This window comes from Saccostrea cucullata, unplaced genomic scaffold, assembly GCF_032062105.1.
Source record: "Saccostrea cucullata isolate Sc308-1 unplaced genomic scaffold, CSIRO_AGI_Scuc_v1 ctg8792, whole genome shotgun sequence".
In the NCBI taxonomy this organism is placed as follows: domain Eukaryota; kingdom Metazoa; phylum Mollusca; class Bivalvia; order Ostreida; family Ostreidae; genus Saccostrea; species Saccostrea cuccullata.
Window position 1 is genome coordinate 110,614 of NW_026940968.1, and position 11,589 is coordinate 122,202.

At 33.9% G+C, this 11,589-nt stretch overlaps 1 long non-coding RNA gene across 1 annotated transcript; it reads right to left on the minus strand.

The window, feature by feature from the left end:
- Positions 1-2,839: 2,839 nt before the first annotated feature.
- On the minus strand, positions 2,840-4,452 carry LOC134256715 (uncharacterized). Its single transcript, XR_009989773.1, has 3 exons — positions 4,160-4,452; positions 3,645-3,772; positions 2,840-3,280 (listed from the first exon to the last, which is right to left on the minus strand). It is a non-coding gene; the product is annotated as an uncharacterized LOC134256715 (long non-coding RNA).
- Positions 4,453-11,589: the final 7,137 nt, after the last annotated feature.

Sequence of the window (11,589 nt, forward strand, 5' to 3'; positions counted from 1 at the left end):
GCACACGGTGAGTGTGACTGGTCGTCAGGGGATACTCAATTATCTATGGCACCTGATTCCACCTCTGATGTTTTGGAGGTCCATGTTTGCTTTGCTTCTATTTTGTATTGTTTAATGGATTTTTGAGCTTGAGTACTGTTCGTTTTCTCTATATGTTTCATTGCAAGCATAATTATGAAATAGGGCATTAATTTTTCCAACAAAAAAAACTATTGCTAATTTATTTGGCATTAAGGTTCACTAGGGTTCATCTGGATTCACTTGAAAAGTGCAAATTTCATTGATCTGTCACATGAAATTTTAGCATTCTTTTGAGGTATCGGGTTCTTATGAAATAGGAAAGGAAAACATTTATCCAATAATGTTTGATTATGTTAATTGGGAAGATTTGTCATCTGATACCCTTCTAAACACATTTTTCTAAATGTTTGGTTCTCTATATCGTCTTTCCGTAATTTGAAAACGTTTAGTCCCATCCTCTAATTTGGAAGCATGCATAAAATCGCCTTCTTGAGTTTTTTTTGGAATGGAGATCTATAAATTTGAGTTCCGTCTCTTAATAATGCCCCTTTGATTGCACACTTCAGTTATTTATTATGTATGAATGTATGTTCGCCCAAAATAACATAATAATGTTAAAAATAGGTCAGTGATGACAGAATAGTTTTACATGTACTGCAAAATGAAGTATATCACTATTTTTTAAAAAGACGTAGGAAACATTTTTTTATAATTGAAAAAAAAATCCCACGAGAAATCAATCTGCAGGTTTTGTGGAGTTAATGATAAATGACATACATTTTTGACATGTGAACATTGTGATGAAAAAATGTGTCTTACCTTGCTCTTAATAATCTACGAGTGTTAGTTTTAAAAATCTGAACAAATCAAGATAAAGATAACACAAAAGGAAGCCATGCATGTATAATGAAAACACAGAAAGTCCGTGTGCTTGACCTTCTACTAATGGACTTTTATGAGAAGCACTGACTTTTACATTTGTCTGTTTACTTGGACATTTAAACATTCACATCTACGGAGGTACAGAATTGATAATGGAAAAGAAAATCTTTCTAGAGGTCATGGTTACGGTGTTTGGGGCACTTCTATACGGCGGCCTGGATTTGAGGATAAGATGGTTGTCATTTTCTTCAAGGACAACTTATCTGTGCTTTGAAATAGCCTCTTATTTTCGTTGAATTAAATGTTGAGCTAAATTATTATATCGTAAAAGAGCTTCCGTACACTGTCCTAGTGTGGGAGTAATTCGTCAACCGTAAAAGTCAGCGCTTCGCGTAAAAGTCCATTTGTAAATCTTTCTCTTAAAGAAGATACACTAGACAAATGCTAACGCACCATCTAAAAAAAAATATTTTACGTTGAAAACTTGTTTATAATGTATTTGATATACAATTGCAGATAAAACTTCAAATTACCCGCCCCTGAATGTAGGTGGCGCAAGCACCGTTAACGTTCAACTATCTTTTTACCTCCGCGATTAGAGATCACTTTCAATATCCGAAGGTATCAACTGTTGGGAAATAAACGCTATAAAACGACTGATTACGGTATTTGGTGTCTTAAAGTATCATAAAGGAATAACATCGGCGACGTGCACGATGCTTTGATCGAAACTGGAGCTTGTGGAAAGGTCTGTTCCGTATTTTGAGATTATAATCGTAATTTCCACAGTCAAATGGCAATCGCGTTTACCATAAAAATAAACACTGATGAAGGGTATAAGATTATACAGTATTTTATGAACATTAGAAATTAAATTCAATGTTATTGTAACATATTCTTATTCGTCTTACTTTATTTTTTAACGGGAATAACAAGTGATGTTTGCATGAACATTACACATACGTAGTAATCAGCTGGCAATGCCTGGGACGCATGATTTACAGTGACGCAGAGTGTAGCATGGACGCCCCTAGTACCTGAGTACTCAGTGTATGAAATTAAACAAGGAAAAATATTTCGCTTGGTTTACATTTTTCTGAGCTGCAGCATTTCATAGAATTAAAAAAAAACCTTTAGTAACCGAACATGTTGAGAGAGAGAGATGTGGGAGACGTGAAGGTGCCAGATTAAAGATTTGTCAGATCTAGCACAGGGCTTGCTTCCCTTTATCTAAAAAAAAAACTTTAATAATAAAACAACCCATTGTTTTATTATAACATATACTAGTATGATTTTTTTAAATAAATAAAATATTACACACCTGCAGCAAGTCCCCAGTGAAACTAGTCAAACTTGAAAAGATATTGACAAGGACATCTAAGTCCCTTTCTCTAACTGTCTTATGCAATATTCCTCTGGCTCTTACCACCAACTTTATCACGATTACCCTTAATCAATTAGAATTTCAACATTTTAAGGAAATAATAATTGACATTCCTATGAAACATTTTTACCCAGCTGATACTCGGTGTACCTCTTCAAATTTTTTTTTTCTAAATATCATGGGTGTGCCTAAAACAAACAACCAGGTTACCTGTAAGTAATTTCTGCTGAATATTGTATACAAATTTTGAAAAATGTATTACTGCAGAATTCTAAATAGGAGTGTGTATTAGTGCCCACAATCTAATTTAAATCAGATCTTTGTTATGTTCCGAATTTCTGATGGTCGCTGTACATATCAAAGATTGTAGCGACCATCAGAAATTCATGGGGTTACAAAGATCTGACTTTAATCAGATTGAAGTTCCCATAGTGATACATTTATATACATGATCATACTCTATATTATATTGACAGCCAAACATATATTAAGTAATTTACATGATAATGAAACCTTAACTGTATATATGACCTGTATATCTTCATTCTGCAAAGGTAATAATTTACCCAATAAAAACTTTTCAAATAATTTTAGACAACAGTTATATTGTATATTATTGTTTTATTATAATGACATGTGCAAAAACAACTAAATATGCATATGCTGAATAACAAATCATACACTTAAAATATTGTACCTAATTTTTAAAGCCATCTTAGACTTTCAAGTCCTATACTGTATGTTCAATCATAATTAAGAATTACATCCATTGTTTTTTAAGGAATCCTTCCATTTATCTTTGTAGAAAACTGTCATGACAGCATTTCAAATCCATAACATATCTCTTATTACAATATACTGCCCAGGCTAATCTGATGTAAAATGAGTCTAAGTTAATTCAATGGTTAATTTCCTCAACAATCTCGGATTCTCTGTCCAGACAAAAGGCCACCTTGTGGGAGTGTCTGCTTTTCTTGATATTTCAGTCAATTCCTAAAACATGAAAAATACCGAATTTACATTAGATTTAATTATTAATTTTTATGTCATAAATTATAAATAGATTATTTATTATAATGCCCTTGTATCTCCAAATAAAGATAAATGACAGGACTTTAAAAAGCTTTGCAGAGGGTCAAAATAATTAAAGCCTGCAATGTTAAAAAACAGTTTTTTAAACATTTTTTTCTTTTAAATTCTAACATGAAAGCTAAAGTGCAAGCCAAAAAATATTCTTCACATATTAAATTCTCAGACCCCAAGATTACAGTTTTGTCCCAAAATTTTCAAGTAAACTGCTGACTAATTAAATTGAGGGTAATCCTTGACAACTGTTACACGTATTCTAATTACATACCTTATTAAATATACATTCCAACTTTGTACTTCTTTTGCCTTATGGTAAATCTTCCTCAATTCCAAGCAAATATGGGAAGGATCAGGCTCTTGGTATCAAGGCTTGTAAAACCTTTAATTATACTGGTCCTATAAATGGTTAAGAAAAATATAAATTTACAGATTAAAATAATATGCTACATGAGTGTGAAATTTATATTTTAACTTCATGTGTATTTAGTTTAGTACTTAGATCAACATGGAGCAATAGATAATAAAAGAATAAAACTAATCAAAGTCATTTACACTCGCATTGTAGCTTTTCACAATTAAATCATTATTGATTGATATCTGTTCATAGTTTAATAATTTATTGTAATGTACAGCACGGATACGTTTGACACTGACCCCCCCCCCCCCCCCCATCATGTAAACATGTGAAAACGACACATAATTTACAGGATTTACTGAGCAAATATAAATTTTAAAGTTAAAACACTTTCTGAATACCAAAAATAAAATAAATGAGGAACATACCCCGGTTGTTGCTGTGATGAACGTCTCCCCGTAAGCATGTGGCACACCACCACAGGTGTCTGAAATCATCGAGGTTTTTGTAGCGAAATTCATGATCGGCTCTTTGTATGGCTGATACCTAGCGTTTCACCAACTTTTTATCTACGGAAAAGCTTAATTAACAACAGCTGAAACACTTGGGAATCCTAGAAAACATCGATGTATAATTGACAGTTTCACAGATTTGACGTGTTTACTTGCTACCGGAAGTGTTGTTGAACCTAAACGGTTGTGGCGCCACCTATATTTCTGCAAAGGGGCAAAACCGACAAATATCGGCAATTATGTTACCTTTGTTAAAAAAAATAAAGCAGATAAATGTTAAACCTTATAAATAATTAAAATGTTTACTGAAGCGTTACCAATACATAGAAAAAATTAAAATCTTGTCTATCCCATTTTCGAAGTAAAAAATTATATTTTTTCCTTTGTATTTGTGTATATTTTTACTAATTAAAAACGCAGAAAAAAGGTACACCTTATGCGGCGTTTGACGCTAGAAGAACGTGCTACAACAGACAGTATGGCGTCTGCATGGGTTTCCTAATAGCAAGATTATGAATTCCTCTCTCATGAACAATTTTTGTAAATAGATTGACAAACATAAAAATGTTTACATCTTTTTCATACCTGGCTATTTTACTTGAAAATGACGTTAATGGTAATCTAACAACCAAGCTCTATGATAAGGCTGTTTAAAATTAAAACTACGTTTAACGTCACCCGCGCGCGTAGGTTTATGAGAAATTCGTCTTTGAAAAAAACAAACAATTCGGAATTCCGTATGTCCGTTTCGGTTTGGTTCTTCAATTAGCGACTGAATTCTGCTTCCCGTAGTGACAGAAAATGTGCTTTGAGTTTGATAGCCGCAGTTAAGGCAGTTGAGTTGGTCAACTTGGTGTCTTATTAGTGAAAAGTAGAGAATTAAAGAGTTTGGGACCATAAATGTAAGTAAAAAATAGATTATTTTATGATTATATGAATGACAAAGTCTTGTTTGTTGATTTTTTTTGTCAGTCTTCGAATCATATGTACAGACTGACAGTGACAGACTCTCAGTTCGTGATTCTATTGGCTGAACTTTTCATTGTATTTTGGAGAGAATCAAAAAACTTTTTTACTGAGTGGAAACTGTGTCAAAAACCAAGATTTATATACAGTGAAAAGCATCATTTAAATCTTACTAATATGTTTCATATTAATTAAACGTGTTAAAAATATTTCTGTGAAAATCGAAAGGAACAGTAATGAGTAAAGTAATTGATTTCTTCATAATTTATGTACCTACAAATAGCTACAATTTTTGGGAAAGATAATATACTTGTCATAACCTTTTGAGCAGGGAGAAGCTTACTGAAGATAGGGCCTTTCAAGTGAAAGAGAGTAAGGAAAGTGGTTGGGTATTCCAAGATGTGAAGAATCCTGTCTTTTGTGTGGAATTCAAGGTATTAAAGATAATCTAACAGCTATCAGTATGGTCCAAATATTAGTATTCACACTTTCAAAACTTAATCTAATAGATCTAGTACTAAGAAAAAATACGACATTATTCAATTTGAGGATATTTCAACATGAACACTTTTAAATATTGTCATCAATAATTTTGATTGTAGATATTGATCAACTTTTCCCACAAGAAGAAGCATTTGCCTCCAAGGTACCATGGACGTGTGGCAATATAAATCCAAAGGACAACTGAGGCCTAGTTAAAAGCCACTTTCCTGCACATTCAGTCGTACACTACATTGTTTGCTAACAATAGGACTCAAACTGATTTACATACTAAGGAAAAACTCTGCTAGGGAAATTAATCTTAGGTGTCATTTCAATTAAATGCTCTTATTACTTAATTGTAATGTTTTTAATGTACTGAATAGGTTAATTTGAATAAATTCACAATTGTTTGAAAATTTTGTTTGTTTATTTTTTTCCTCTCTCCCTCATAGGTTTTGAACTTTAGATGTGACGTTAAACGTAGAATTAACTTTAAACAGCCTAAACGTGATGACTTTAACTTTTCTATCGTCAACTACTCTTACTTATGAAGCAATATACCTTCATCATCTGCATACGGAGTTTATATATCTCAGTTGATTCAACTCACAAGAGCATGCTCTACGTATGAACAATTTCTAAAATGAGGTTAATTATTGACAAACAAGTTGATGAGACAAGAATATCAACAGTCTCGTTTAAAGTTATAATTTCGTAAGTTCCAAGGTCGATACAATGACCTTGTCAGCAAATACAATTTATCATTGAGTCAAATATACTGATAGACGTTTTCCATACTAATTGCTATATTTTAATAAAATTTTAGTGTTCTTATTTACGTTTTAAAGTGGCCTGCACAGTGGAGATTATGTATTAATGAAATCTGTAATCCAGAAAAATCACAGCTAATATGTGAGATAGAAAATCCAACCCACTAGTATTGTCAGTACGTACTCAGTGGTGCGTGCAGAATTTAAAATATTGAACAGATCTGGTGAAACGCAATCTGTTTTGTTGTCAATGTTTACGTTTCACTTTGGACGACTCTAAACAAAATGTTTAAACAATATTGAAATATAGGCAATTTTATTTGGTAACGTTTCCTATTGGTCTTATCCTTTAGAACAAACGACACAGGTGAGTTCCCATCCATCATGGTAGGGAGGGCAGTTTAAGCTACCACATCTTGCTTCCACGGGGTAGAAGAGCTTCCCATGATAGTGTTGGTATCCTCCATGTAGAGTCTGCGGATCTCCATCAATACACGTGTATCTAGAGCTGCCCTTGTGGCCGTGGAAGCCTGACATCAAATATCCTTCATTCTCTTTTTCCAGCCAGAGTAAAATTGTTTTCTTGCTTGAATTTGAAAGAAGAAATCACGCTTTATATTACAGACCTTTGGATTGCTTTAATCAAACATACAAAAGGTATAGGATATTAAAACATTCACCTTTAACAACCCAAAGTGTTTGAAGTTAAGCGATCCGAAGGCCCGTGCTTTATACCAACATAAAAAAGAATAACCAACAGTATCTTTTGAGACCCTGGGTACACAAGTTTCAAGTAAGAAAAATCTTAGATATGTACTTTGCTCTACAATTTACAATAGGTGTCGGATCAAAAAGTAAAATAGGAGCACATAATGGCAATATGCAATAAAGATTCTGTGAAAGTTTCATCAAATTTCATTCAGTGGTATGAGAGAAGTTGAGGATAAGGGATGGGTACCCCAAAGCGTAACAGGCAGACGGACGGAAGACGGAAGGACATCCCGATTACTATATACCCTCCCGCTTTTCAAAAAATATAAAGTATAAATAAATCTTAGATATGTACTTGCTCTAACATTTATGAAAAATAATATTTTATGCACGTTTCATCCAACATCAGTTCCACAACCAACGAAAGCATTGTTGAGTATTATTGCATCGTTTATCTTATACAGAGGGCTCACGGTGAAATAACGGGTATACAGAGGATGTATGTGTTTCCCCACTTTCACTAGAAGTGGAGGGATATTAATTTGGGTCTGTCTTTTTTTCCTTAAGCGGGGGACACACACAATTTTTCTAAATTAACTTGTATTCTTTATCTGTTTTGTTGTACGCTATGTTTGTTTATTGTTTAACGTCCATCCCGAGAATTTTTTAGACATATTGGAGACGTCTATACTGAAAGTAAGTATATTCAGCACCCATTGTCATTTTGAGCAGCGAGGGAACTTTCTCGTAACAACAACATCTATGGGACCGTGGTTCATGCTGTATTATGTAAAAGACAGATCTTCACGTCCAATAGTAGATCTGTTTGTTATATCAAGCTAATAGTAATAACTTTATTGAATTTTTCATCTTTCATATTTTTCAAGTATAGTTTATGCATATCTGAAAAGTGTGCATCGTAACATATCATGGATTTCATGTCTTTACTTTTGGATTATTAAAACTTTTGAGAAAAAAAACGATTTCTTTTGATTAGAAAACCAAGCTACAACATTCTACGCATCCAAGCCCCGTGGGGATCCGGGTTAGAATAGGTCCTCAGTACCCCCTTGCTTGTCGTAAAAGGCGACTAAATGCGGCGGTCCTTCGGATGAGACAGTATAAACCGAGGCCCCGTGTCACATCAGGTGTGGCACGATAAAGATCCCTCCCTGCTCAATGGCCCTGAGTGCCGAGCATAGGCCTAAATTTGCAGCCCTTCACCGGCAATGGTGACGTCTCCATATCAGTGAAATATTCTGGAGAGGGACGTTAAACGGTATACAATCAATCAATCTACGCATCCAAGCTTTGGCGAATTAACAGGTTTGTGATGCATGGACGTGGCACGCAGTGCTTCTGTTTTGCTAAGCTTAAGTTTAGATACCTTCTACTTAATCAGTTAATATTGATGCAGTCAATAACCAAGCCAAGCCAATTATGATAATATTACAACTGTAGTCGTTTTATTTATTCAACTGATAAAAATTACTGTGCGGCATCGTTTTATAAGGAATATTTTTAAAATTATTCATTTAGTCTTGTCATTTGTTTTTTAGCCTTAACATTGAGGAAAGTGAAAGCTACATTCCAACTGAAATACTGGTTTTGTTACTATAATCTTAGAAGCAATCTAAAAAATGATTTTATTGTGTTGACCCAGTTATGGAGGTTACTTTGTAACACTACTGAGAGCAGTATTACATTTTCCTCTCTTAAATCTATGAATAGGTCTGCTGCTCAAAAATCCACGGATTCTATTACATGTGTCCCTGTGGTTTGATTATTGAATCAAATTATGTGAAATTATGTGAAAAATGCTATATATGTAGTTGATTAATGATGTATCATTTTCACCAGTTGTATTAAATAAAGTCGTATGAATTGGGCTAATAAAGCCTAAAAATTGTCTCTTTAGTCTTTAGCTCACCTGAGCTGAAAGCTCAAGTGAGCTTTTCTGATCACCCGCTGTTTGTCATCCTTCCGTCTGTTCGTCCGCCCGTCTTTAAACTTTTCACATTTTTAACTTCTTCTCAAGAACCACTGGGCCAATTTTAACCAAACTCGGTACAAAGCATCCTTGGCTAAAGGGGAATTTAAATTGTTAAAATAAAAGGCCAAGTCTCCTTCCAAGGGTAGAGAATCAAGAAAATGCAAAAATAGGGTGGGGTCATTAAAAAATCTTCCCAAGAACCACTGGGCCAGAAAAGCTGAAACTTATGTGGAAGCATTCTGAGGTGGTGTAAATTCTTAATTTTTCAAATTATGACCCCTGGGGAAGAGCGGGCCACAATAGGGAATCCAATTTTTACATTGAAATATATAGAATTTTTTTAAAAATGTTCTCAAGAACCATTGGGCCAGTAAAGCTGAAACTTATGTGAAAACATCCTGGGGTAGTGTACATTCAAAATTGTTACAATCATGACCCCCGGGGGTTGGGCGGGGCCACAATAGGGAATCAAAATTTTACATATAAATATACAGGAAAAATCTTTAAAAACCTTCTTCTCAAGAACCACTTGGCCAGAAAAGCTGAAAGTTATATGAAAGTATCCTGGGGTAGTGTAGATCCTAAATTGTTCAAATCATGACCCCCAGGGGTAGGGCGGGGTCACAGTAGGGAATCCAAATTTTACATTGAAATGTATAGAATTTTTTAAAAAATGTTCTCAAGAACCATTGGGCCAGTAAAGCTGAAACTTATGTGGAAGCATCCTGGGGTAGTGTACATTCAAAATTGTTACAATCATGACCCCCGGGGGTTGGGCGGGGCCACAATAGGGAATCCAAGTTTTACATTGAAGTATATGGAAAAAAATTAAAAATATTGGGGAAAAAACTTTGAAAACCTTCTTCTCAAGAACCACTAGGCCAGAAAAGCTGAAAGTTATATGAAAGTATCCTGGGGTAGTGTAGATTCTAAATTGTTCAAAACATGACCCCCGGGGGTAGGGCGGGGTCACAGTAGGGAATCCAAATTTTACATTGAAGTATAATGGGAAATTTTTAAAAAAAAATCTTCTTCTCAAGAACAAATGGACTAAAAATGCTGAAACTTATGTGGAAGCATCCTGGGGTAGTTTAGATTCTAAATTGTTCAAATCATGACCCCGGGGGTATGGCGTGGAGACAATAGGGAATTCAAGTTTTAAATAGAAATATATAGGAATTTTTTTTTTAAAGAAATCTTCTTCTCAAGAACCACTGGGCCAAAAAAGCTGAAACTTATGTGGAAGCATCCTCGGTTGGTTTCAAAATTGTTTGAATCATGACACTTTACTTGTAGGATTGTCAAGGTAAAGATAGGTATTACAAAGGGGGAAATCTGTTAAAAGACAGAATGGCCTTACTCAGGTAAGCTATGTGGCCCATGGTCCTCTTGTTTGAAATCTTTTTTAAACAAAAAACAATTATATGATCGATTTCTTTTTATGTGATTGATACTAGTAAACTTAAAGTGACAGTACGACGCATCTCTTCAAAAACAGACTTGTTAAAATTTTCCTATAGGATTTGGAATATTTTTCATACTCATAAATGTATACACTTTCAGAAATTTACAAATTTTATAAGTAAATAATTCTGATTATTTCATTAAAATTAATAATTATTTATGGTACATAGATATATACACTGCAACGTGTTTGAGGTTCCACATTCCATGCTATACACGCATGCGTATAGTTTTCATAAACAAAACAGCATGGTAAGAGAGGGAAGCCCGGTAGGCCTGCTACATTGACAAAGTCGACCAAAACGAAAAACAAAACCAAAAATAGGGCTTGAAATTAAAAAGCAAGTTTCCTCACAAAAATTTAGTTGGGAGATTAATATAATCATTGGATGAAGAAGAAAGGGGATCTCGGCGACATTCATATGGGGCTCGCGAAGGTTCTACCCTACAGGTTTGTTGATACATGCTATCATTTCTCGTATCTCCATGGCTTTCAAAGGAAAAAAAATCAGTGTAAACTCAGCATAAAAATGCACTTATGACATATAAAGATTATTGCCATTTGAAGTGCAAATTGTATTGGAACTGCAGAAAGATATTTTGTTTGACATTTTGTCGCAATGACGTATGATTTGGTGGATTTTCCTTTCCTGCACCCCAATACACAAAACGTTTTTTACTAAATAATGTTAAATTCGTCTGAATGCAGACTAAAATGTTAACTATTATTAATATACCGGAGAGTTATTTTGATTCTGAGAATTGCTTTTACCTAATATTCCTTTAGGCTGTTTAAAGTTAATTCTACGTTTAACGTCACATCTAAAGTTCAAAACCTATGAGGGAGGGAGGAAAAAAATAAACAAACAAAATTTTCAAACAATTGTGAATTTATTCAAATTAACCTATTCAGTACATTAAAAACATTACAATTAAGTAATAAGAGCATTTAATTGAAA